The sequence below is a fragment of the Symphalangus syndactylus genome, chromosome 6, assembly GCF_028878055.3.
Source record: "Symphalangus syndactylus isolate Jambi chromosome 6, NHGRI_mSymSyn1-v2.1_pri, whole genome shotgun sequence".
Classification (NCBI taxonomy): Eukaryota; Metazoa; Chordata; class Mammalia; order Primates; family Hylobatidae; genus Symphalangus; species Symphalangus syndactylus.
The window spans coordinates 71,457,050-71,485,045 of record NC_072428.2 but is presented as its reverse complement, the minus strand read 5'-3'; the positions used below and the strand labels follow the sequence as shown (position 1 = coordinate 71,485,045).

The 27,996-nt window shown below is 40.5% G+C and overlaps 1 pseudogene; it reads right to left on the bottom strand.

Moving 5' to 3' along the window:
- Positions 1–597: 597 nt before the first annotated feature.
- LOC129485322 (putative tripartite motif-containing protein 64B) lies at positions 598–27,726 on the bottom strand (annotated as a pseudogene).
- Positions 27,727–27,996: the final 270 nt, after the last annotated feature.

Sequence of the window (27,996 nt, the reverse complement as noted above, 5' to 3'; positions counted from 1 at the left end):
CTTAACTTGCTCAGACTTAAAAAGGAAATAAGCACACTTTTTATTCTTTGTAAGATAAGATATCCACCACTTCATTATTCTACCCCAGCCTGGTTCAAATATACAACTAAGAGAAATGATTTACAGTGTGTACAAACTGAAAACATACTCTCTGAAAAAGGAGTCAGATTAAAAAAAGAACTTACATTGTATGATTTTATTTACCTGAATGCAAAAACATAAAAAGTAGATTAAGTGGTGTCAAGGAATGGGGGAGGTTGAATGGAGAATAAATGTTAATGTGTATCGGGATTCTTCTGGAAGTGTTAAAAGTGCACAGGCAGTAGAGAGCTCTGATGCCTACACAAGTGTGATATACTAACAATCTCTGAATTAAATACATTAGAACATGACTTTCACGGTAAGTGAATGAATTTCAACAAAACTAGTACAAAAAATTATTGATGTTCTAGTGAAGATTCCACAATAATTTATTAATTAAAATAACTTAATTAACAAATGTACACATTCAAGGTGGTTATCCCATTTATTACCATAAAGTAATTACATTCCATGAAGTTACAATGAGCTCACAGGCTCTCACACGTAGGGTCTTAGGACACTATTTGCCTCATATATGGGAGGTCACAATAAATCATCATGAAACCAACTTTTCATGTACAACCAAAGCAAAAGAAAGGCCTCAGAGGGGAAGAGAACGAGGAAGGAGGAAAACCATAGGTAAGAGAACCTTTAGAAATATCAAAAAAACTCACAGATCCATTATCATAATCCAGAAACACCCCAACCCGACCCAAAGGCCTTTGTACATACTGAATTAAAGGTGGAGAGTTGATGGAGAGACTACAGTGATTGCTCCTTTTTGAGGAAATTAAAAAAAAATGTTTCATCAGAATCAATAACGATATTGGCATCTGCAGTCCTGAAATCTCTACAGACTCCCAGAATCCAGCTGGAGGAGAGGGTCACATCCACCTCTCAGAAATGCCTGTGGGAGGTGAATGCTTGTGCTCCCCACACAGCAAAGCTCTCCACTCCCTGGGGATCCACGGGAGCACTGAGATGGTCATCTCCAAATATCACATATCTCACATCCTCAGAAAGGCTTATATAGCAAGGAATCATTTCCGTGCTCAGAGCATTATCCACTGACAAGGAAAAAATATTATATTAGTGAGTGCTATGAGGGACAGAGGCTCTGTGCCCAATTATTCACTTCATTTGCTCTTCCTCCAAGAAAATACAGAAGGAAGGAAAGCAAGAGAGTTTAGCCCCATGCATGCATGAAGATGAAATGTTATTACACCTCTTCAGCACATACAATTATGTATTATTCCTTAAAATCAGAGAAAAAATGTGACCATATAACTGGGCGAAGTAATGATTTAATGTCTATCTCTGCATAGTTTGTTTCAGGACATATCTAAAATGTTTTTTTTTCTTCAGTAGAAAAATCTTCTTGTATTATTTGTGTTTAAGATCATCAACAGGTAGACATCAATTTGCTGTGATGTGGGAATTTATTGGAATGTAAGTAATGCCTGTTATAGTCTCAAACATAAAAAATTTGGTAGAAATTTACACACGTAAAATTTATAAGTTTCTGAAAAGAATACTCTGGCTTTACATTATCTGTTTAGCTCCTGATTCAATCTACTCTGGGTTCCTGCCCTCTGCTACTTAGACCTGCTCTCTAGAATGGGCCTAACATGGTTCAGCCACGTTCACAGATCCCTCACTTTTCACTTGTTTTGAGATGTATCTGATGGCATTAGAATTGTCCTGATTATGGATATTTCAGTCATTTTCTTTGTTGATCAAAATGTTCTGATTTTGTAAATAATAAAGGTTACTTGTAGAATGCATGTAAATGCACATTGAATAGAAAGAATTAAAAACCATTATGACAAATCTAAGCCTTCAAAATTGAATTAAATTGAATAAACAGGAAATACTGATGCCACCATGAGAACTAGTGTCTTCATAACTACATGATCTGAATATTCTTTGTCCTCTTATTCTGCAGATAAAGTGTGTATCTTTCTTTACATTTTCATCAAACTGTAAGTCAGGAAATTGAGTTTTCATCATTGTAATATTACTATGCAGGTAGAGAAGATGCACATGTTTTGGAAAAGTATGTATTAACTACATGTCAAAACTAATAAAACTTAAATGGAAAAAGCCTCAACCAAGGGACCCAATAAGGAAATAATTTGAGGCTGGACTGTGAAGCAGCTGGCTCTTGCCTCTGAAGTTGTTGAGCATGTCTAGGACTCCAGTTATGCGCCATGAAGTGAGCTCTGGGTTCACTGGCTGGGGCTGTTGCATCTGTGCCAAATCAGTCCTGCAAAAAAAATGGCCTCAGCTATAGTTCCAAGCCCAGAGTTAATCATACAGTCATACGAAGATATCACATTTTCATATAAGATGTTTCCTCAGAATTCTGCCAGTTTTGGTTAACTGGTTGTACATTTTATTCCACACTCTAGGGGCCATAAGGATGTTACTTTTTCTAAATTTTACTTCCATAAAAACCCAATTTCTCCAGATATGTTATTCTCAGACATTACACAACTTCTAAAGTCATAAAAAGTCATTGCCTCCCTCTGCCCATCACACCCCCTGAGGGTAGGCAGAAATCTTGGGAATATTTCAGAGAGCAGAAAACCCAGACAAAAACTTTGGGACCTCAGTCTGCAACTGTCACTAACGCTAGTCAGTGTGTAACAGAGAATGTTCACTGAGACAAAAGGCTTTAATCTTTTGTGCAAATCAAAGGAGTCTAATTCCAGCCTGAGAACCCTGCTGGTGAGGGTCCTGAGGCAACCATTTTCCTGAGGTCTTTCCTAGAACTGGGTGTACGGTGATGGGGCAGGCCCAGGTCATTGATGCTTTTAGGAACAAAACATCCCTCCTCAGCCCATCCTTAGGGAATCTCTCTCCTCCCTCTGTCTTTTTTTTTTTTTTTTAACCTCCAACCCCTCTAGAGTAGAAGATGCCTCTATGATTCCTCAGAGTAATTTTGTATTAAGATCTGTGGGGTATGGCTGGTCAGGATGGATGGATCGGGAGAAAAAACTTCCAAATGGCAAAGTGTTTTTATGTATATTTTAATTCATACAAATTTTAAGATGAATATTTTCCAGACCAAAGAGAAGAAGACCTCAGGCCCTCTTTTGAAACAAAATTTGAAATAGCTCTGACAACGATGTTAGTCCTCAAAATGCATACATCCCCTTCATTCACAGGAGAACAAATTTTCAGAAATAGCATTGTTTTTAGTGTAAACTCATCTTGCTGATACATTTCCCACATCCTGCAAAAAAAAAAAGATAATGTTAATTATGAGAGATTTTTCCTTCTGCATCTTTTCTCACACTCTTGTTTCTTTCTGTTTTAGTGTTTTAATAATGTATATCTTTTTATTTCCTGCTAAGGAATCATTCAAGGCTACATTAATAACAGAACCTCAACTAAACAATAGAAAGCTTCATCAGTGGGCATTAGGAAGAAAGGAGCTCAGCAAGAGATGGTGGAGTAAAGCAAGGATATCTAGGCTTCCAGTGTCATTAATTTCCTAATCTTATTTCCAAGGAAAGTTCTGACCACACATGACAACTCTTAAAACAAAACAGAGAACCATATGAGAAACAGTACATGGACATTGATGAGCAGCTTTGAGAAATCTTGCCCAGGCAAGGGGAAACCCCTCAATGTCTTCAGCAAATCACTGCTGTCTGGGACATCAGAGTGAGGATGAACTAGGGCATGTAAATGGAGTATTACTAACCTTCCCCTGGCCTAGAGTTCTAATGATTTTGGATGATCTCTCTGTGTGGATAGCACTCCAAATTATATTGAAGAGAACTTTGTTATATGCTATCAGCTAAGATGGCAAAAATTTCCCAAAGATTACCAAAGTATGCAGTAATAAGTGAATGGAGAAACGTAATGGTGGAAGTCAGACAGCATTTGTCACTTAGCTTAGAGCAGTGACATATGCAGGTGATATTTGCATGTCCTGGCAGCACTGTCCAGCAAAGGCTTCCTGTCTCTGAGGATGGACCCTCCCTCCTCACATGGAGCAGCTCCCCGTCAGGCATGCGGCATGTCTCCCACAGCTCTCTGTACGTGTCTTTCATCCCTTCTAAATGTTGGGTCGTTCTCACTTGACTGTCTTGTAGTTGTTGGAAAAGCTCTTTCGCTTCTCTTTCCAGTGCCTGCAGATGCAGTTGCTCCTCCTCTTCTAGAAATATATGCATCTTTTGATATTGAATACTGATTATCCTCTTCCTTAATGACACATAGTGCTGCAGAGATGTTTGGTTAAAAGGATTACACGTTCTCACTCTCAATAGAAAACTTCAAATAATTATATGCTGGGTGTAATCAAGCAACTTATAAACTTTCTGCCTCACTCTTGCAAGCAGTCTTGAACATTTTCTATCTTCTTCTGTCCGTCTTTGTCAATGTTTGTATTCTCTCTCCCTTTTTAAATCAAACCTATATAAAGACTCCTGGTTTCTATCACTGTGATGCTTCTTCACAGTTGTTATTGAGTCAATTATTTCCTCTATTAATCTCTCTTTTAGGATTTTTCCCTGTCTGATTCGCCTACATGTTAAAAAACATTTAGCCATACACCGTATTATGCAGTTTCTTTTTACTTTTACCTTATTTTTACTCTATATACTATTCTATTGCTTTCACCTTCCTCATTCCCAAACTTAGTGAAATGTTGTCTCATCTGCGGTGTCTGAAAAGATTGATACCAACCTTCAAATTTGAACTAGAATACACATCATGCCATTTATCCAATATACTAGAATTAATTTGGCTAGCTTGTGTGGGCTTCTCTGTTTGCAATTCCTATTATATTAATTGAAATCACTACATTTTCTGTGGATGAAATCACTGTCTTTCAACTGGTAGTTTGAATTTAGCTAAAAATTATAAGCTAACAGTGTGTTTATTTGCATAAAAACAAAGAAAACATTTTCATTTTTACCTCTAACGAATGAAATTTGCTAGTTTCCTGATTTAGATTGTTTCGTGTCTCTTGATTGATTTTCCATAAATAGTCTATTTCCTTTATAAGTTTCTCCTGCAAAAGAAGCAAGAAGCTTAGCAATAATGAAGACAGTATAGTAGATTTCATCCCCTTATCAATAAAAAAAAGGCTGTCATTGAAAGAAACATAAATTAAGTTAGAGTGGAGTGGTCAGATTTTTCCAAATTAAACACATTTGGTTCTAATCATTGGGATGTGAAAAGTGATAGAAACATAATAGAGAGTTTTAAGGGACCCTTCAGATAATATCATCAATTTTCTGAGAAACTGGCTTTTATATAACCCGACTTTGAACAGTGTTCTTGGTGCTGGCCACCTGCTCCACAGCTCCATTCTATATGTTTGAACAATGTTTCTAAGGAAACCTCCTTTAGTGGAGTCTCAACACAGCTATGATTAGAGTGCCAAATTAGTCAGCAACATTGAAAGGACACATTTATGTTATCATGATTGACATGGAATTATCACCACCTCCACCATCTGCATTCTCATCACCGTCATTATCATAGGCCCTCATCATTCTTATTTGGGAATCTACATAATTCAAACTGCCTTAGCGGCATCACGTACCCTGCATTCCTCAGCAGCCCATCCTATTGGGCTGTGGCTGTGAGCCATGTGCTCTGGTGACTCAGAGCAGGGCCCACAGAGCAATCTCTTGTCAGCCTCACAGAAGAGCTCCTTAGCCTCCTCATGGAGCACACCGATATTGTGTGAGCTGTTGATGTTCTGAGGTCTGGTCTGTCTGGCTAGGGAAGCCAGCTTTTTGAGTGCCACACTGGTGTTGAAGTTGGGCTTCTCTGAGATTTGTCTGCACAAAGGGCAGTGAATTGGTGCTCTGCCTTCTTCTGAGCAGAGGCAGAGGCAGGGCCTGCAAAAGCTGTGCCCACAGTCAATGGTGACCGGGTCTATGAGGTATTTCAGGCAAATGCAGCAAATGAGCTCATTCTGGAAGACTCGCAGGGCATCTGAATCCGTGTTTCTGAAAATTAAAAAAAAAAGTGAGAATTTCTTTCTCTTATTTTTATTTGTCCCGATGAAAAGGAAAAAAAGGCTGGTGGACAATTTTCCTTGTCTACTTGAGCTCTGTCCAATATGTCTAATAAGTTAGCTCCAGTACAAACTGAGACATAGTAAATGCAAACATACGGGATTTATAAAGTTTTCCCTCAATAGTCATCGAAGATTCAGTCCAGGACTCCCTGAGATACCAAGATCCTAAGATGTTCAAGTCTCTTATTAGTAAATGGTGTGGGATTTGTATGTAACCTAAACCTATCCTCCTGAATACTTTATGTCTAGATTACTTTGAATGCCTAATACAATGTAAATGCTGTATAAATACTTGTAATGCCATACTGTTTAGTAACAGCAAGAAGATTAAAAATATGTACATGTTTGGCAGGGCGCGGTCACTCATGCCTGTAATCCCAGCACTTTGGGAGGCCGAGTCGGGCAGATCACGAGGTCAGGAGATTGAGACCATCCTGGCTAACATGGTGAAACCCCGTTTCTACTAAAAATACAAAAAATTGGCAGGGCGTGGTGGCACCTGCCTGTAGTCCCAGCTATTCGGGAGGCTGAGGCAGGGGAATAGCTTGAACCCAGGAGGCGGAGGTTACAGTGAGCTGAGATCGCACCACTGCACTCCAGCATGGGTAATAGAGTGAGACTCTGTCTCAAAAAAAAAAAAAAAAAAAAAAGACAAAAAAGAAGTACATGTTTAGTACAGCTGCTTTTTTCTCCCTGTAAATATTTTTTATCTGAGATTAGTTGAATTCACGGGTATGAAACTTATGGATATGAACAACCGTGATGCAAATGAGAAAATGAGACAACAGTCGTCATGACATTTTTGTTAAACAAGCCGTGCTCTCAATCATTCCCAGTTACTTAGACAAGCTTAAAGCCTGGGCGGAGGGTAAAAGCTGGGATGATTTCTGAGTCACTTATATAAGCTAATCAACGAAGAAGCACATTCTGAATGTCATCCTGTCTCTGTCATTCTATCTCTCTCAATGATTCCTTGATGATAATATATGAAAGACACTTAGTATCTATGGTATTATTCTATACTCCCTGCCTCCAAACTCACCTAAGAAGTATGCTCAGACAATTATAAATAAAGTAGGTTTTATCTAAGATTGATTAATCAGAGTGGACTGTCAACTCCTAAAATTATGAATCATTAAATTTGTCCTTTTAACTTTAATATCAAAACTCTTCCTTCCAATATATTAAATGTAAATAATATCTATTATTTTTAATTAAGAAAGTTTTTTCCCATAGTCAATTCAGATGATTAGAGAGATCACTTTCACATTCTGAAATAGCCAATATTTCACCTATAATAATTAACAAGAATGAATCAACAATTAATTATCTTCTAAAATAACAAAAAAAATGAAGATATGTATTAGGTTTGCCACTCTACACTAGAAAATCCAGAAATGCAGTTAATGGAAGCGTGGCCGCCAATTCACCATTCTCCTTAGTGACTTGGAAGTTGCAGCTTCTTGGGAGCCCTTGCCAGTTGGTTAGATCTATTGATCTATTTTCTTTCTTTCTTTCTTCCTTCCTTTTTTTTTTTTTTTTTTTTTTTTTGTTGTTTTTGAGATGCAGTCTCACTCTGTCACCCAGGCTGGAGTGCAGTGGCGCGATCTCAGCTTACTGCAACCTCTGCCTCCCAGGTTCAAGTGATTCTCCTGCCTGCCTCAGCCTCCCGAGTAGCTGGGATTACAGGTGTCTGCCACCGTGACTGGCTAATTTTGGTATTTTTAGTAGAGATAAGGTTTCACCAAGTTGGCCAGGCTGGTCTCGAAATCCTGACCTCAGGTGATCTGCCCATCTCGGCCTCACAAAGTGCTGGGATTACAGGCATGAGCCATGGCACCTGGCTGTTATTTACACAATAATTATGTCCATAATTATCTTTAATAGTGCATGAAAGTTATTTGTAACACGGTTGCCATACTAACAGATTTTGTTGTCTTTTACCATGATTTAATAAATCACCATGTTTATACATAGATACATGTTTATACATAAATCAACTATGTTTATACATAGTTGTATTCATAAATTATCTAATGTTTGGGGATTTAGGTCATTTCTATAAACTTAAAATTAACAAACCTTGCTAGAATTTGAAAAAGTAGAAATCTATATAAAAGTCACCATTTACATTTGAAGAGACATTTAAAAAATTATAAAATTCATAAAAGCCAGCATATCCTAGAAAAAGATGAAGTGGCTGTCTTTTAATCAGTCCATGGCATTGCAAATTAGTATGTTTTCTGAAGTGTCATTTCACCAGCATTATGCTTCAAAAAGTATATCCAATAACGTTAAGAAAAGGTAATAATAGATACATATATATGCAGACTTTTCCACAAATCTTGTTCTCTGAAAACAGATTCAAACACTACTTAAGATGTTGCATGTTATCTACCTAAGTGTAAAGAAGAAAGACTTTCTGGTATTCTCACTTCTCAATAAAAATTTGATTCTACATTTTGTAGACTGCCCTGTATTAGACAGAAATAAACAATAAGCAACTTATGAGATGCATATGAAAGAATAAAATATAGTTGCAAATTTTAGTGCTAGAAGCTGAAAAAGTTATCTATTTTACTACAAGTGTGTTATCATGCAGGGTAGGTAAGAGAGAAAAGGCAGTATTTCCTTACCTAACCAAAAAATACTCTGTCATTCAAGTGAAAATATCAGACATTTATTGATCACCAATTCTGTGCTGAAAACTGTTCTATGTGCTTCACATGTTCTAACTTGCTTAATTGTTGCAGCAACCCCATAAGATAAATAATATTTTATACTCATTTAAAGATTAAGAAACGTGAGAACAGGAAAGTTTAATAATTTGTCCATAGGCATACTCAAATTAAGTAGGAGAACTAGGGTTTGAAACCAGGCAGTCTGTCTCCGAAAACTGTTTTCCTTTCAGTGACATTAAATATGTTGCCAAAGTATCTTCCTAAGCCACCGTGTTACATACAATATTTTGAGGGGACGCTTCTTGCATGCTGGCAGAATTGATTGAAAGTTGACAAAGCCTTCAAGTATTGTGCAGGCTTTGGTCCACTTTTTTGAATAATAATATGCACACTGTCCTACATCTACCATACTGTCCAACCCTCTATCAATGACATCACAAAAGGCCTGTGGGCATGCTCGGCCAAACCCCATAACAAAGGCATTGTGGAAATCCTAGTGTGCAGTGCAGCTCTGCTTTTCAAAGCACAGAATGTCTCAGGAGGTCTCTTATGTGCACTACTCTGACTACTCACAAAATAAGTGTCTGCTATGGACTCTCCTTACTGGTAGAGATTGGAGCCAAAATTGTAACAAACCTGCACGTTCTGCACATGTATCCCAAAAATTAAATTAAAATTTGTAAAAAAAGGGTAAAAAAAAACCCAAGATTAAGTCCTTAAGGAGCTCATGGTCTAGTAGTTGATACAAAGGAAGGGACAGTCATCCTAAAAGTCTTCCTAAAAGAAATGACACCTAAGCTGAAACCCAAAGGATGAGAGTAGTCTTATATTTTCTGATAGTAAAGTCTAAGTGACAGCAGTTGTCATGAGAAAAGATGGTGGGGCCTGGCATGGTGGCTCATGCCTGTAATCTCAGCAATTTGGGAGGCCGAGGTGGCTTGACCGGTCAAGCTGAGAAGTTCGAGACCAGGCTAGGCAACATGGTGAAACTCCATCTCCAGAAAAAATACAAAATTTAGACGGGCATGAGGGTGCATGCCTGTAACCTCAGCTAAGTCTTAGGCTGGACGCTTGCCTGAGCCCAGGAGGCTGAGGTTGCATTGAGCAGGGATTGTGCCACCGACTCTAGCCTGGGTGACAGAGTGAGACCCTGTCTCACACACACACACACACAAAATATTAGTTCTGTTCTCTTCCTGGGTTGATATCCTTCTATTCTATCTAGGCCAGAATGCTTTCTGAAATGGAAATGTGCCTATATTCCTACCTGCTTAACCTTATTATGGGATTTTGATAAACTACAGGAAAGTAGTTACACTCCTCTCGATGTCTTCCAAAACGTACTTGATGTATTTGGTGCTAAGTGTATGAATTGTTCTTCCCACAAATGCCTTGGATTCTAGTAAGGGTGAGTGCCTTGTATTTCTTTAACTTGCCACAATCATCTATACTTCTATTATTTTGTATAACATGATTGTCAGTGGAAATATAAACAAATAAAATTACTTTGAAGCGCTGTGGCATTGCCCAATAGAATTAACATCCACAAATTTTATAACGCAGACATTCCAGTTATCGGAAGATACTGTCTGGAAAGAGAATCTATTGGCTATTTACATTAGGAGACATGTTCACAAAATCAAAACACAAAAATCATTCCAAGTGTACAACAGCAGAAAATGAACAAATATATATCATTATGCACCATGTATCCAACTTTGGGTTTTCCACTACAAACTCACTCTTGATTGTTTACATAAATAGATCTGGACTCTTTAAATATTTTTTTCTTTGCCACGTGTTAAGATGTCAGTCTGTGTGAGTAGAAAGCATTGGAGAGAAATTCAAAAAAAGCGCTTCCAATCTGCTTTGGAAATGACACCTCCAGTGTCTGGCCCAGAGGGCATACAGGGATACACCAATGCCCAGATTGTGTAGTTCAGGCAGTTGCTATAGCATCCACTTCCGGAAGTTCATGGTGGCCAGGAGAACTGAGCAGCCACGAGCTTCTCCTGATACTGCGCTTTGCCAAATCTGAAGTGGAGCCTGTCTGGCATGACATTTCTTTGTAAACAGCTTTACAAGTGGCCCAGAAGGCAAGTTTCTGAGGAGCTCTGAAGTGTGGACTTAAAGCAAGTTGTTCAAGCGCAACAGCACAGCGACTTCTTAACATTCAGTGAGGCCAAGGGGTGAGGGGACTCTTCATTGGCTACTCCAACTTCACCCTGGAAACAATGGCAATTCCTTATATGTGCTCATCACGTATTATTTAGACTTCTCCTTACATTCTACTGGACAATATTTCCTTGCTCAAATGCTGTTATAATTAATCATTCTTTATATTAACTTTCCCTATTCACATTATTATATGTTTTCTCTGTCTTGACAGACCCTGAATGTTCCTTTCATTTGAATAAATGCTATCCATCTATCTATCTATCATCTATCTATCTATCTATCTATCTATCTATCTATCTATCTATCTATCATCATCTATCTATCTATCTATCATCTATCTATCTATCTATCATCTATCTATCAATCTATCTATCATCTACTTACTTATCTATCTATCTGAACACTTAAAGACCAGTGGAAAAAAATCAAGTACCACAAAACTATACATGGTATGATTTTATTTTAAAAAGTTCAAAACTACCTAAAGCCAAACCATACAACATGTAAATAATATAGCCATGTGTGATAAAATTATAAAGAATAAGAGAGGAAATAAAGATAAACACAAAATTCAAGACAGTGAAAAAGCACAACTGTTATTAGTGCACGGGGAACCCAAAGATATTGGAAATGTTATTTTCTTAATATGGCTAGTAGGTTCACAAATGTTCATTACTATTTTTCTCTATACTTGTGTGTTATATTATAGTCTTTTACATAAATAAAATATTTTAATAAAAAATAGTGATTTCTTATGCTATAGAGTGATTACATATACTAAAAGTGTAATTTAATCAGTGTCCCAACTAGTGCGCTGAGATAGTGATCCTCTCAGCCTTGGGAGGCCAGGCAGGGCGTGAGGCCTCTGGCTTGGAGCAGTTGCGCATATTCCGCAGTGTGCTCTGTGACAAACTGTTTTCCCATGTGTGAAGCGACATGGACACATTAGACTTGATTCCTCGAAAATGCCAGATGAGAGTTTTATGATATTTCTCCATTCCCCTTGGATTTAATACTGACTTTGATTCTTCTACTTCAGAATAATCTTGTATAATTATAAATTTTGATTTTTTATTTTTAATCCACGAGAAAATAAAAGAAAAAATATACACTAAGACAAATACATGAACACTCACATAACTATATATACTATCCATCTTTATTTCTAAAATACTAATTTTAAAATACATCAATATACCCATCATGATTCTTTCTGAGTGACATACCACACAAATTCAATATGGGTTCTCTAAGGAATCCTCTTAGGCTACTTCTTTCAAAGCCTCTGAAGCTGCCTGCCCAGTGAAGGCTGCAACGAAGCTTTCTCTTCACTTCTCCTTTAGCCTTGCATGGGTCCACTTTCCTTTCAATATCAAACAGAGCATTAGAAATTCCTGGAAATGACTCCCCTGAATACTTGCTGTGGCTGCCTGGAGCATAGATGACATACCTGTTGATAAAACAGTATACTGTTTACTAGTTGCCCAAATGATACGGAAGAGGAACACAAGGGCACTCTACAATTCTAACATTGAATATTTCTAATTTAACAATTTGAACCAGCCACTTGTCAACTAAACTTCCACATTAAATCAACTCTAAAGACTATTATGGTCAGGCGCGGTGTCTCAAGCCTGTACCCCCAGCATTTTGGGAGGCCAAGGTTGTCGGATCACGAGGTTAGGAGTTCGAGACTAGCCTGGAAAGCATGGTGAAACCCCGTCTCCACTAAAAATACAAAAAATTAGCCAGGCATGGTGGCACGTGTCTGTTGTCCTAGGTACTCAGGAGTCTGAGGCAGGAGAATTGCTTGAACCTGGCAGGCAGAGGTCACAGTGAGCTGAGATCATCCCATGCCACTGCAATCCAGGCTGGGCTACAAAGCAAGGTTCCATCCTTTAAAAAATAAATAAATAAATAAAATGGAAAAGACTAGTTTATGAAATATGTGTTAATTAATAATATTTGACTTCGAACAAATAACCTAAAGTGGTAAGTGGTTCAATGCTACAACAGTAACAACGATAAAATAACCACAGCAATCGTGCTGGGTAATAAAGTATTTACTTACAATTTTTCTAATTCTTCAAGATAAACTACACACAGTTGATATTAGTATTTCCCAGAGGAGGAAACTGAGGTCTGAGAAATCGAGTTGCTAAATAGTTTGTCTCAAGGCACATTACAAGTAAGTGCTGATTTTTTAATATATCATAATAAATGATAGCACAACTGTGATCCTTAAAGTCCTGCTTGTGATTAGTCAACCATCTATTGTGTTTTTTTTGTCCTTTTTAAAAAAGCCACACTACCATGTTAGCATACTTAACATAAAACATGAAGAAACATCAAAAATAATTTTGTAATGTTTCATATGACCACGACAGATGAATGTTTTATGGAACAGGCAAAGACATTTTCATATCATAGACCTAGAAAGGAAGGACAAACTCTGAAGAGAAAAATAAGGCCAGGAGCGGTGGCTCATTACTGTAATTCCATAAATTTGGAAGGCTTAAGTGGGAGAATTGCTTGAAGCCAGGAGTTTGAGACCATCCTGGGCAACACAGGGACACCCTGTCTTGACAAATGAAAGTACAAATATTAGCTGGGCACTGCGGCACGTGAGTGTAGTCCTAGCGATTTTGGAGGCTGCGGTGGAAAGATTGATCAAGCCCAGGAGTTGGAGGCTGCACTGAGCTAAGATTGCACACTGAACTCCAGCTTGGGAGACAGTGTGAGAACCTGTCTCTTAAGAACAACAACAAAATAAGCTGGGGCGATGGGTAAGTTTAAAATATGCTGCCATTGGCCAACCAATCGAACTGTTGAAAACATGCTCTTACTCCCAAGCCAGACACTTTGATAATCCCTGGAGAGAAAGATGGAGCCATTTCTGGCTGTCCAATGACCTAACCCCTATCAATACATATAAGGTCAACCTGGGGATAGTCAATGTTTGGCTGAAAAAAATTACAATAGTCAAGATTTAGGAAGAAAGACACCTCTAAATGTCAAAAATATGAAAAAGAACAAATAAAGATGTGTTGATTATATACCTTACATATAGAGAGATTTACTGGGTTTTGTGTATACATACACAAAATATATTTAAAATAGGAAAAGGGCTAGAATTATACACACAAGAATATAACCATGATTTCATATTTTTCTGATGGAATTAGGCAGCTATTTACTTTCTGCTGTGGCTTTCTTGATCTTTACAGTTTCTAAAATAAACATTATTTTAAAATAAGAAACAAAAAGATACTGAAAATAAAGATATGCAAAAATTATATTACATTGTATGAGAGAATATTATATTTATCATTACTACATATATATTGAAATTTTCTATTGGCTTGCAAGAAATCATCTATGATATTTTTCCACAGTACAAAAAAAAAAGTAAAAGTGATACTATAACAGGGAATCATTTTTTCTTTTTCTACCTATAAAAACGTCTATCTGGTAACGCTAAGGATCAATAAATGCTCATTACAGAAACATTGGTTGATTATTCATAATTCTCAATAATATTGGAATGAGAAATAAAATGAATATAGTTATAACTTCATGAACATGCATTTCTATAGACAAAATAAAAATTTCAGAACAAAACTGAACTTAGTCAGCTCTGGGGATTGGTTCCAGGACACTGACAGAGATCAAAATTTGTGCATACTCAAGTCCTGCAGAAAAGACATGTATACATGAAAAGTAGGCCCCCCCCTTCTGTGGAATTAACAAGCTGAATGTGAAAAAAACACTAAACAAATCAAATTGATCTATCAGAATAATAATCCAAATTTTAGTGTAAATTATTTAATATTTCATCTTTTCAAGTGATTTTCCGAATAATGTAAGTCCAGCATTCTCAGAGTCTGAAAAGACTTTCTGGATTACCTTGCTCTGCCTCAGTGAGGAAAGGTAGCTGCGGATGTGGAATGTGGAGCCACATCTGACCTCCCTTGTGTTAACTGGCCATAATATAACTCTCACCACATGCCTAATGCCCTTTGACAGCCTGGTCTTCATATTGTTAAGACAATGAAGTAGGCAATAATATAAAACAAAATATTTCTGAAAAACATGGCTAAGAGTCCCAATGGAACGTAACAGTTTTGCTTCATTTTGTTTTGTTTTTTAGAAAAACATTCATAATTTTCTTACTTTACACATTTTTCATTAGTTCTTTATTGGCCACATCTGAGGTTCTCAGATTCAAGCTCATGTAATGAGTATCATTCTATGAAAAAAAGTTCTAACATGTCAAAGCTAAAGGAAAAATAATTGTTGAGGTTTGTTCCATAGAAATAAATTGACTCACTTAAAAGCTTTTTCTTCTGGATTTATGTCCTTCCTACTTTGTGATATTTTTTTTAATTGTCAAATAAAAATCTGTAAATATCCAATAATCATATGATGCACAATGATAAACAATGCCATACGAAAGTGCTCAGCAAGCCTTCCATATTCGTGATTGTTTTTGAACTCAGGCAGGTGAAGTAGTAGGAGGTGCTCCTTACAATTTTTGTTTTGCAAACATTTATTTCTTCATTTAACCCACGACCACAACCTTCCTGATTCACCAAAAATTGAGTAAATAATCCTTGTTTTTTTTTTTTTTTTTTTTGAGACAGTTTCGCTCTTGTTGCCCAGGCTGGAGTGCAATGGAGTGATCTTGGCTCACCACAACCTACACCTTCCAGGTTCAAGCAATTCTCCTGCCTCAGCCTCCCGAATAGCTGGGATTACAGGCATGTGCCACCATGCCCGGCTAATTTTATATTTTTAGTAGAGACAGGGTTTCTCCATGTTGGCCAGGCTGGTCTCAAACTCCTGACCTCAGGTGATCCACCCACCTCGGCCTCCCAAAGTGCTGTGATTACAGGCATAAGCCACCATGGTTGGCCAATCCTTGTTCTTATGAATCTTTTTTTTAAAAATTTTTTTAAAAGTACAAACAAAATGATGTATATCAAACATATTAGGATGGTTGCACATGGGAAGACGGAGAATAGAAATAGGGGGTGGGAATTAAAGAAAATAAATGAGAGAGGGACTTTGTATGGATCAATGATAACAACTCAATCTTCTATTTGACAAAGAAGAAGGAGAAGGAAGCGGAAGAGAAAGAAAGTGTGATAAAGGATCAGAAAGGGAGGAAAATATAAAAAATTAGAGTATGACTCCAGGTTAGACCTGTTTTGTTGTCGCTTGGTTGGTTGGTTGCTTTGTCTGTTGTATTTTTCATATGTTTCACCATGTTGGCCAGGCTGATCTCCAACTCCTAGCCTCAAGTGATCAACCTGCCTCAGCCTCCCAGAGTACCGGGACTACAGGCGTAAGCCACCATATGCAGCCCCCACATTGCTTCTGGCCTCTGTGGTAGACCTCCCAGACGGGTGGCCGGGCAGAGGCCCTCCCCACATCCCAGAAGGGGCGGCCAGGCAGAGGTGCTCCTCACTTCCCAGACGAGGCGGCTGGGCAGAGACCCTCCTCACTTCCTAGACGGGGTGGCGGCCGGGCAGAGGGGCTCCTCACTTCCCGGATGGGGCGGAGAGGCAGAGGCGCTCCTCACATCCCAGACGATGGGTGGCCGGGCAAAGGCGCTCCTCATTTCCCAGACAGGGCAGCCGGGCAGAGGCGCTCCTCACTTCCCAGACGGGGCAGCCAGGCAGAGGCACTCCTCACTTCCCAGAAGGGGCGGCCGTGCAGAAGCGCTCCTCACTTCCCAGACAGGGCGGCCGGGCAGAGGCGCTCCTCACTTCTTCCCAGAAGGGGCGGCTGGGCAGAGACGCTCCTCACTTCTTCTCAGACTGGGCGGCTGGGCAGAGGTGCTCCTCACTTCCCAGATGGGGCAGTCGGGCAGAGGCGCTCCTCACTTCCCAGACTATGGGTGGCCGGGCAGAGGTGCTCCTCACTTCCCAGACGGGGCAGCCGGGCAGAGGCACTCCTCACATCCCAGAAGGGGCGGCCGGACCGAGGCGCTCCTCACATCCCAGACGATGGGCGGTGGGGCAGAGGCGCTTCTCACTTCCGAGGTGGGGCGGCCAGGCAGAGGCACTCCTCACTTCCCAGACAGGGCGGCCAGGCATAGGCCCTCCTCACTTCCCAGACGGGGCGGCCGGGCAGAGGTGCTCCTCACTTCCCAGATGGGGCGGCTGGGCAGAGGCACTCCTCACTTCCCAGACGGGGTGGCCGGGCAGAGGCGCTCCTCACTTCCCAGATGGGGTGGCCAGGCAGAGGCGCTCCTCACTTCCCAGACTATGGGTGGCCGGGCAGAGGTGCTCCTCACTTCCCAGACGGGGCAGCCGGGCAGAGGCGCTCCTCACTTCCAAGGCGGGGTGGCCAGGCAGAGGCGCTCCTCACTTCTTCCCAGATGGGGCGGCCAGGCAGAGGCGCTCCTCACTTCTTCCCAGACGGGGCGGCTGAGCGGAGACACTCCTCACTTCTTCTCAGACGGGGCGGCCGGGCAGAGGCGCTCCTCACTTCCCAGATGGGGCGGCCGGGCAGAGGCGCTCCTCACTTCCCAGAGGATGGGCGGCTGGGCAGAGGCGCTCCTCACTTCCCAGACTATGGGTGGCCGGGCAGAGGCGCTCCTCACTTCTTCCCAGACGGGGCGGCTGGGCAGAGACGCTCCTCACTTCTTCTCAGACGGGGCGGCCGGGCAGAGGCGCTCCTCACTTCCCAGACGGGGTGGCCGGGCAGAGGCCCTCCTCACTTCTTCCCAGACGGGGCGGCCGGGCAGAGGCGCTCCTCACTTCCCAGACAGGGTGGCGGCCAGGCAGAGGGGCTCCTCACTTCCCGGACAGGGTGGCCAGGCAGAGGCACTCCTCACATCCCGGATGATGGGTGGCCGGGCAGAGGCGCTCCTCACTTCCCAGACAGGGCGGCCGGGCAGAGGCGCTCCTCACTTCCCAGATGATGGGCGGCTGGGCAAAGGCGCTCCTCACGTCCCAGATGGAGCAGCCAGGCAGAGGCGCTCCTCACTTCTTCCCAGACGGGGTGGCTGAGCAGAGACCCTCCTCACTTCTTCTCAGACGGGGCGGCTGGGCAGAGGCGCTCCTCACTTCCCAGATGGGGCGGCTGGGCAGAGGCACTCCTCACTTCTTCCCAGACGGGGTGGCCGGGCAGAGGCGCTCCTCACATCCCAGATGGTGGGTGGCCGGGCAGAGGCGATCCTCACATCCCAGACGATAGTCAGCCGGGCAGAGGCGCTCCTCACTTCCCAGACGGGACAGCCGAGCAGAGGCGCTCCTCACTTCCCAGACGGGGCGGCCGGGCAGAGGCGCTCCTACTTCTTCCCAGACGGGGTGGCGGCCGGGCAGAGGGGCTCCTCACTTCCCGGACAGGGTAGCCAGGCAGAGGCGCTCCTCACTTCCCAGACGATGGGCGGCTGGGCAAAGGCGCTCCTCACTTCCCAGATGGAGCAGCCGGGCAGAGGCGCTCCTCACTTCTTCCCAGACGGGGTGGCTGAGCAGAGACCCTCCTCACTTCTTCCCAGACGGGGCGGCCGGGCAGAGGTGCTCCTCACTTCCCAGACGATGGTGGCTGGGCAGAGGCACTCCTCACATCCCAGGCGGGGCGGCCGGGCAGAGGGGCTTCTCACATCCCAGGCGGGGCGGCTGGGCAGAGGCGCTCCTCACTTCCCAGATGGGGTGGCGGCTTGGCAGAGGAGCTCCTCACATCCCAGACGATGGGCAGCCGGGCAGAGACATTCCTCACCTCCTAGATGGGGTGGCGGCTGGGCAGAGGAGCTCCTCATAACCCAGACGATGGGCCGCCAGGCAGAGACTCTCCCCACCTCCCAGACGGGGCGGCGGCCGGGCAGAGGCTGCAATCCCAGCACCCTGGGAGGCCAAGGCATGCGGCTGGGAGGCGGAGGCTGCAGCAAGCCAAGACCACGCCACCGCACTCCAGCCCGGGCAACACCGAGTGAGCGAGACTCCGTCTGCAGTTCCAGCACCTCGGGAGGCCGAGGCGGGCAGACAACTGGAGGTCAGGAGCTGGAGACAAGCCTGGCCTACATGGCGAAACCGCGCCTCCAGCCAAAGGAGAAAAACGAGGGAGGGGTGGTGGCGCGCGCTGGCAATCCCAGGCAGTCCGCAGGCCAGGGCAGGAGAACCACGGGAGCTGGACGCAGGAAGTCTGCAGCGAGCCAGGGAAAGAAAGAAAGAAAAGGAAGGGAGGGAGGGAGGGAGGGAGGAAGGAAGGAAGGAAAGAAGGCAGGCACTTTGTGATATTTTTAACAAAATCATTTTCTGTATGCAATACTAATATTTAAAAAGATAAGTTTAAAAAAATAATTTGGCAAAATAAAGTTTACCATCTTTAAAAATAAAAAGTTGGTCCTCTACATACGTGGGGTTCTTTCCTTCAATACTGTATTTTATTATGTTTTCTTAAGACATGGAATTTTGCTCTTTTGCCAAGGTGGAGTGCAGTGGCTTGATCATACCTCACCACAGCCTCAAACTCCTGGGCGTAAGCAATTCTCCTTTCTCAGCTTCCTAAGTACTTGGGATTACAGTGAATAACACTGGATTTTCTACCTATCTTTGCTTGCTGATGTGAAATCTACAGATCGAAAGGGCTGACCGTATTTTTTAAAAACATTGTGCTTAAGTAGACCTGTGCAATTCAAATCAGTGTTCTTCAAGTATGAAATGTGTATTTTAAATTCCTATAATATGCAAATGAAGAACAATAAAATACATAGCTACCACTTTTTTTAAATCTTATAAAATACTATTCTGCTAAAGCTTATGAAAGCACATAAACAGCTGCATGTGCCAATGGGATAAAAGATAGTGATTTTTATTTACATCGATAATAACTAACTGATAAACCCAGGTATACAAATATAGGCAAGACTTTCTTCACCTTAGGTCTCCTAGTAATCTGCTCACAGAAATAATATTAATATTAAATTAAAATAATCTAGTAATGTTTAGTAAGATGCCTGACAAATTATAAATATTTACCAAGTGATAACTATCAATATTCTAATTTTTAAAGCTAAACCTAGTAGGAACACAAAACATGGTGCTTATTTCAGTCTTTCTACAGTATCTGGATGCCTGCTATGAATCAAACACTCCCTGCTTTCACAGAACTTACAGTCCAAAAGGAGTGATGGGGTTGCTATTGCAATAAGAATGATTCGATCTAATTGAAAGTGTATCAACAAGCTCTGAGTAGATGAACAATGAGTCACTGAATTCAATATACCATTCTGTCACAATGTAATTAACTAATGAGAAACCATCATTACATTATGAAAGCATTAATTATTATATTCATTCATTTATCTCTTACTTTTTGTAATGTAGTTTTACTAACAGTTGGCATTTAGAACTGGCTGATCACCTCCTGTGAGCCAATTACTGTTTTGAATGTTTATACAATACAGGATTTTTAATCTTCAGAGCAATTCTGCAAGTTGGGCAGGCTAGTAGCCCCATTTCATAGATGAGATACTAAAGGATCAGGAGTTAAATAACTTACCTAAACTCACACTAGATAGTTTTAGAATGAAATGGGAGGTCTATATTGTTCTTTCAACTGCACCCTATTGACAAAGGAAAAATAGGAATAACTACAACCCCCATAATTTGGATATCAGCTCTAATCAACATTTATGAATTTAGCATCACGAACTCAGATTTTGAAATAGTATATAGTAAATGAAACACAGACTATCTGTTAGCAGCTCTCATAAACAGATGAGACGATCAAATAAAACATAATTTCAATACAATGCTATGGGTTTCTGAATCAAATTCACAATCCATTGCTACAAATACAAAAATTGATGTGGCTACACACATGTAAATGCACAAAGACACACACACACACACACACACACACACTTCTCTTTCTCTGTATCCTATGTTAACACCCTGTATCCTTTGATACAGAGGAAAGAAGTCATACAAGAAAAGCAGGATGAAGACATGTCTCTTCCTTAGATTTCAAAGTTTTTGTTGAGAAATTCAACATTCAACTTAATTTACTTAGTGAGAAATTACTATTATTACGTGCAATGCACTGCTCAGGTGTTTCAGGAATTGTAAACATCTTATAGAGACACAGACTGGATCTTTACTATCATTTGGAGAAAATGAAACAAATATAGAAATACTCAAGGAAGAAAAAGCTGTGTGTCCTTAACAAACCATAATTCAAATGATGAGGCATTTTGTCAGGGAGAGAAAACATCATTTTTCTTTTAAAGATAGAAAATCAGCTTCATGGAATCTGCTTACATTTTCATTCTCATTGTTGACCTTTTACCCACATAAAAAAAATTGGAAAGAATTGTGAACAATAAGGAAATAATTCTCCCAATATTCCTCTGAAGATAATGCAGTGCTTATACTAACTGATTAACTCCCTTTAAGTTTTTCCTATATTTGTTGAATAAAATTAATCAACTTTAAATTCTTTCTGCTTACTTCATGTTTTGTTGTAAATGTCTTCTTATATTATATCTCTAATAATTTTTTTTCTTTTTTATGGGACGGAATCTTGCTCTGTCGTCCAGGCTGGCCACCTCCTGGGCTCAAGCGGTTCTCCTGCCTCAGTCTCCTGAGTAGCTGTGATTACAGGTGCCTGCCACAACACCTGGCTAGTTTTTTGTTTGTTTGTTTGTTTGTTTGTCTGTTTTTTTGTTTGTTTTTTAGTAGAGATGGGATTTCACCATGTTAGCCAGACTGGTTTCGAACTCCTGACCTCAGGATTTTTGTCTCACCCACCCAAATAGCTGGAATTACAGGTGTGAGTCACCACACCTGACTCTAATCATTGATTCTAATGATTATAAAATGTTCTCATTGGGGAATATCGACTTCTTTAGTAATTTCTCTTCTCTTAGGCAGGAGGTTACTTTGAAATACTTGCTATTATCATTTTAGAACTCAAGTCTTTTTCAAAGCAGTCTTTCTTTTCCAAATTTGATACTTTTTCTTAAGAAATAATTCAAGAAATGAAAATACTGTGACAAAATATGGAACTTTGTGACAGTTCTTGGACACTTTAGAAATATATAGCTATTACTTTCAAAAATATTAATATAATGCACGATATTATCAGAAATCCATGGAGAGCATATGCTTCAGTGTAGCAGACAGAGCAATGGGCACAACCAAGGTGTCAATTGTTATGCTACTGTGAGCAGCAGAACAATAGCAAAAGGGTTCTATCTAATCATTTCAACATGGCAGCAAACTTTTTATTAGGATTTCTTGCTAATATCAAAATATTCAGCTAAAACAATTTTGTTTCCTGGGAAATGATATAAAATATCAGTAAGCATGATAAAATACACTATCACTATGAAATGCAATAATTACTGCGTGAGACAAACAGGGTTTCACAGAAAGATAAAGTCTTTGTTCACAAAGAGATTCTCAGATTATTTGAATGATATTTAATAAACTTAGAGTTGACCCTTGAACACCATGGTGGTTGGGGTGCCGAGATCCCATGTAGTCAGAAATCAGTGTATAACGTTTGACTTCCTCAAAACTTAGCTGTCAATAGCCTACTGTCGACTAGAAGCCTTAATGATAATATTCACAGTTGATTAATGCATATTTTCTATGTTATATGTATACTCTATTTTTACAGTAAAGTTACCTAAAGGAAAGAAAATGTTATTAAGAAAATCAAAAGAAAAATATATTTAATATTCATTAATGGAATACTAAATCTAATTAGTGGAAGTGGATCATTATAAGAGTTTTCATCCTGATCATCTTCATGTTGAGTAATCAGAGAAGGAGGAGAAAGAGGAGCGGTTGGTCTTGCTGTCTCAGGGGTAGCAGAAGCGGAAGAAACTCCAATTATACGTGACTCACATAGCTCCAACCAGTGTTATTCAAGGGTCAACAGTATATATAGGTCAAAAGTTTTAAAACTATATTCTCTAATTTTCTAAATAAAATTAAACTACATTACATAAAAAAAATTAATAGAAAATTTCTTGGAATTTCAGGCAGGTAAATTGGGGCGGGGGGTGCTGGAAACTATATACTAGATAAACCATTGTACTATTGGATTTCCACTTAGTTCACATATGTGATTAACACACATATGATGAGAGAGGCAGTGCTTAGAGATGTAGCAGAAAAGGTAGCATAGGGTAGTTCAAGATGGGGCCTAGATGCATGGCTGAAGAATCTGTATGGATCATTTACTAATTCAAACATAAAATGAATACTATGAAGAGAAGAGATTAAAGGAAATTACATATACATTCTGAAAGAAGTAAAGATTTCCTGATGGAAAATAAAAACAAATAATATTAAAGACACTCCCAAGTACTAAGAAAGAAATTGGCTCTGTGTGAAAGAGAGAGATATCATCAGCTAAATTATTTATAAGTCATCTTGATGCTTTAAAAGTGATATCCTAAAGGATGTAACTTACGATACTTTTTTCTTCAAAATATCAAGTGCCTACTGTGTCTTAATAAGCATTCTAAGCCAATGCAGAAATGAACAAATGAGACAGATTTTCTTGCACCTAAAGAGCTAATGAGGTCGCAGGGTGAGAAACACAAGTCAGCAAGTCAAAATACAACATTGAAAAAGTGAAGCTGGCTCAGTGGCTCTGGCCTGTAATATCAGCACTTCAGGATTCTGAAGCAGGAGGATCACTTGTGCTTAGCAGTTCAAGACCAGCCTCAGCAACAGAGAGCCCATCTCTAAGAAAAGAGAAACAAAATTAGCTGGGGTTGTGGCATGTTCCTGTATTCTCAGACACCGGCTTAGATGAGAGGATTGCTTGAAATTGGGAAGTCAAGGCTGCAGTGAGCTGATATGGCACCATGCTTAAGCCTGGATGACAGAGCAAGACCCGGTTTTGAAAAAAAAAAAAAAATTGATAGAGAAACGCATTGTGATAAGTGCTTTAGAGAAAAACACAGCAGGAAAGGAAAATAAATAAAGTATCATAGACAAAATTGATTTTTGTTTTGTTTTGTTTTTGTTTTTGAGACAGAGTCTCGCTCTGTCACACAGGCTGGAGTGCAGTGTCGCGATCTCAGCTCACTGCAAGCTCGGCCTCCCGGGTTCACGCCATTCTCCTGCCTCAGCCTCTGGAGTTGCTGGGACTACAGGCGCCCGCCACCACGCCAGGCTATTTTTTTTATTATTATTAGTAGAGACGGGGCTTCACCGTGTTAGCCAGGATGGTCTCGATCTCCTGACCTCGTGATCCGCCCACCTCGGCCTCCCAAAGTGCTGAGACTACAGGCATGAGCCACTGCACCCCGCCCAAAATTGAATTTATAATATTATGATCAGAAAAGACCTAGTATAGAATATATTTTGGCAGACACCTAAAGGAGGCTAGAAATGAAGGCGCGTGTCTATTTCATGTATTTCAGCTTTTACCTAGCTTTTTAGGAAGTGACAACTACATTGAAAATATCTAAATGTAAACTGATTATTTCTCCACACCATATTTGCCCCCACTGTCTATTATGAAACTTCTGATATAGAGGAGAAGGAATGAGAATAGAGAAAACTGAAGCCAGATCTCAAGGTTGAGAGTAACTTACTTACGATCAGTAAAGTCTCATAATATGTATGGCAATTTCAGCATGGTAGGTGAGCGTTATTCCGTGTGAAATGAATCAAAATCTTACTGGGAATACTGAAAGTAAATAGGTCAAGTGTATATGGAGACCAGAGACAAGTGCTCTGCTGCCTTTGGCCCAGAGCACAAGCAACATCTTAAAGCTTCATTACTTGTTTCTCAATATAAGAGGAGAAGGAGAATGTCTGCCTACTGACCTCAACAGCCTCCTCCTGCAACTAATATCCTTCATTCCCCTTGTCCCTGAATTCCCTTGACCCGCCCCTCCTTCATTTGATTGGCTCTGTGTACTTGTTAGAATCAGAAGATCTGGGGGAACTGTGGCTTCTGAACATGTACACTAGACTCTACCCATATCCAGCCCTGTGACCCTACAAACATGCTCAACTGAATTTTCCTCCCATAGAGATACTCTTCCTGCTGAGTTTCTCTCCTCTGCTCCTAGAGCCAAATGGCATCTCCTATCCTATCCCTGGATGGCTTAACCCTGGAAAAGTCCTGGATCCAAGAGGAGTCAGAAAAAGGAACGGTGGCCTTGTGGGTGCTGAGATTCTCATAGAGATAAAGGGGATATCCTGAAATCTAGAGTTTCTTCCTTCCCTTTTCCCTCCCTTACAGCTTCTGCTGCTCCTGGGAGCTTTGCTCTATCTCTCATCCAGCTCAGACTGTTGCTGAGCCTGATAGTCTTTGCATAGCCAAGGTGGTTCTTGAAGAACTCTTGTCTGCACGAGGTCTGAGCTGCTTCTCTAGAATCTGCAGCACGGGTTTCCATAACTGCATGAAGATCTGGAGCCACCGGTAACTAGGCAGAGAGTGTTCTCATGTGTCTGAAATGGCATGTCACTCCTCTCCATGAGCGGTAGAATAAATGCATTCAGATGAAGCCCTGCCATCATTACTTTGTCAAGTAGAAATGCATTTCAATATATCTCAGAGCAACATGCCCTACACTACCGTGGCCCAGGGAGATCCCTGAGATGGAGCTTTGTAGACTTTCCCTCCTTTACCCATTGAGCTGGGATGAGCAATGGCAGGCATTATAGGAGGGAATCTTACATCCTGTGGTTGTTGAGAGGCCTTTGAAAGCCTTCATCTGGAGCATGAGGAGCAGGAGAAATGTCCCTTCTGGAGTGGAGGCCGACAGTGTTCTTAGATTAAATTCTTACATTACAATAAAAGTGAATCGCCTGGGCACGGTGGCTCATGACTGTAATCCCAGCACTTTACTAACCACTCTATTAAAATGCCAAAAAAAAAAAAAAAAAATTAGCCAGCCATGGCAGTGGGCACCTGTAATCCCAGCTACTTGGGAGGCTGAGGCAGGAGAATTGCTTGAACCTGGGAGGCAGAGTTTGCAGTGAGCCGAGATCACTTCACTGCACTCCAGCCTAGGCAAGGCAATAGAGCAAGACTCCATCCAAAAAAAAAAAACAAAAAAACTTCTGTTTTGAAAAGACTTAATCATCATCTATCTTAACACCCCCCTATGCCCCCTGAAATGCAGTCAGTTGAAAGAAAGGGGTTGGTCTTCAGAGATTTATATAAGGACACTTCAAGAGTCAAGCTCATTCTTCTCCAGAACCCACAGAGTGTCTTTGCAACTGGCCTTGGAGACTTCCAAAAGCTACCAGCACTGCATGGTGAGGCTCTGATCCCTGAACTGAATTCATCTTATTTGACAGCAGGCTTTGGTGAGAACATAGATATTTTTCTGAGGTAAGCACACGATTTCCAGAGTAGGAGCTACTATTAGGTTACAAACCAAAACAAACAAAATTTGGGGACTTTAATTTATCTGCAGAATTAGATTTTTTTAGATGAAATGATCTCATTTTCAGAGTTTTAAGAACGGCTCCATTTCTTTTTTAAAATTATTCTCAACATAATCTGTAGGTTTACAAGCTCCATTTACTTAACCTATTTACAAATTAACATTTTCGTCATCTGTCTTGCTACATGTTCCTCAAATTAAGGTTATGATTAATTTTTTACTTAATGTATTTCTAAGTTATTTGTATAGATTGTAAGCGTTTTGCAACAGTTTCCAAATATCTAGTAGTTTTTTAATCTCTGTGGGTTCTATAAATGGCTTATGGGTGTTGTAATTTATGTGTATAAATGTGTTACATTCTACCGTACTAGTGGTAATGTGCCTGTGTTACGATGTATGGCTATATATAGGTAGAGAGTGTATTGGATGATTCGGGCAAACATTTTTTTCTAAAAAATGGTAAAAGTCTCTTCACAAACTTCAGTCTGTCAAAGAAAGCAAGAAATGAGTATTTCTGCAGAAAAGTCTCACTGGCAATCATGCAGAAATGTCAGAAATAGAGGGATCATATATTTATACAGTGTAGAAACCAGGATTTAGGTTGTTCATTTCTTTGTTTCTTTGTTTGCTTTAGACAGGGCCACCCAGGCTGCAGTGCAGTGGTGGAAATAAGACTCACTATTGCCTCTACTTCTCACTTCAAGCAATCCTTCAGCCTCATCTCCCAAAGTAGCTGGGACTACAGGTATGGGCCGTCATGTTCGGCTGTTATACACACATATATATTTATAGAGATAGGCCGACCTAGACATTTTGCCATGTCGCCAGTCTAGAACTCCTGAGCTCAAAACACCCTGCCTGACTTGGCCTCCCAAAATACTGTGATTTACAGGCTTGAGCCACCTTGCCTGGCCTACGTTTATTTTTCCTCTTTTTTTTTTTTTCATAACATACATTTAAAATTCTGACTTACTGTCTAGTGCCTATTATTATTGCCTAATACTTACTCGTTTTCTGACTGCGTGAAAGAGTAATGATAATGCTTCCAAAGGGCTTAGAAAATATTTCTATCCTTTGTGTACTCTCCTACAGTTTATCAATCTTTTTGTAATTTTAATTACCTGTCTTTTAAAAATGTCATAATATTAACCAGTACATCCCCAAATTAACAGACAGTAAAGGAACAGTAAACACGCCAGAAAGTTTCTGTTGATTGAATTAACAGAGCAGCCTAGAAAAGCAATGATTGTTTGTTTTGCCTTGGAGAAGTGCCTTTACCTCGATTTGTCTGTTTTATCTTGGAGAGTAAAGGCTAGCTTTTTCTGATTTGACTCTAAGTATGAGTTCTGCTCTAACATTTTCAAGCAAGGTCCTTCTGGAAAAGTCACGATGGATGGTTGTTACAGTTAAATGAAAAAGTGACAGTAGAAGAGCTTAGTTCGCTTGCCTTCTCTAAAACCAATCACTGGCAATTAAGAGTGTTACTGATTCTCAGACAATTCAAGACTCAACCCTTGAGTTTACAGGTTGATGAAACCTTTGAAGCCCAAGCAATTTTGTGGACACTAACCCCTCAAAAAATACGACATTCTTCTATGCAAGAAAATAGAGTTTGGAAAGCTGGCCCT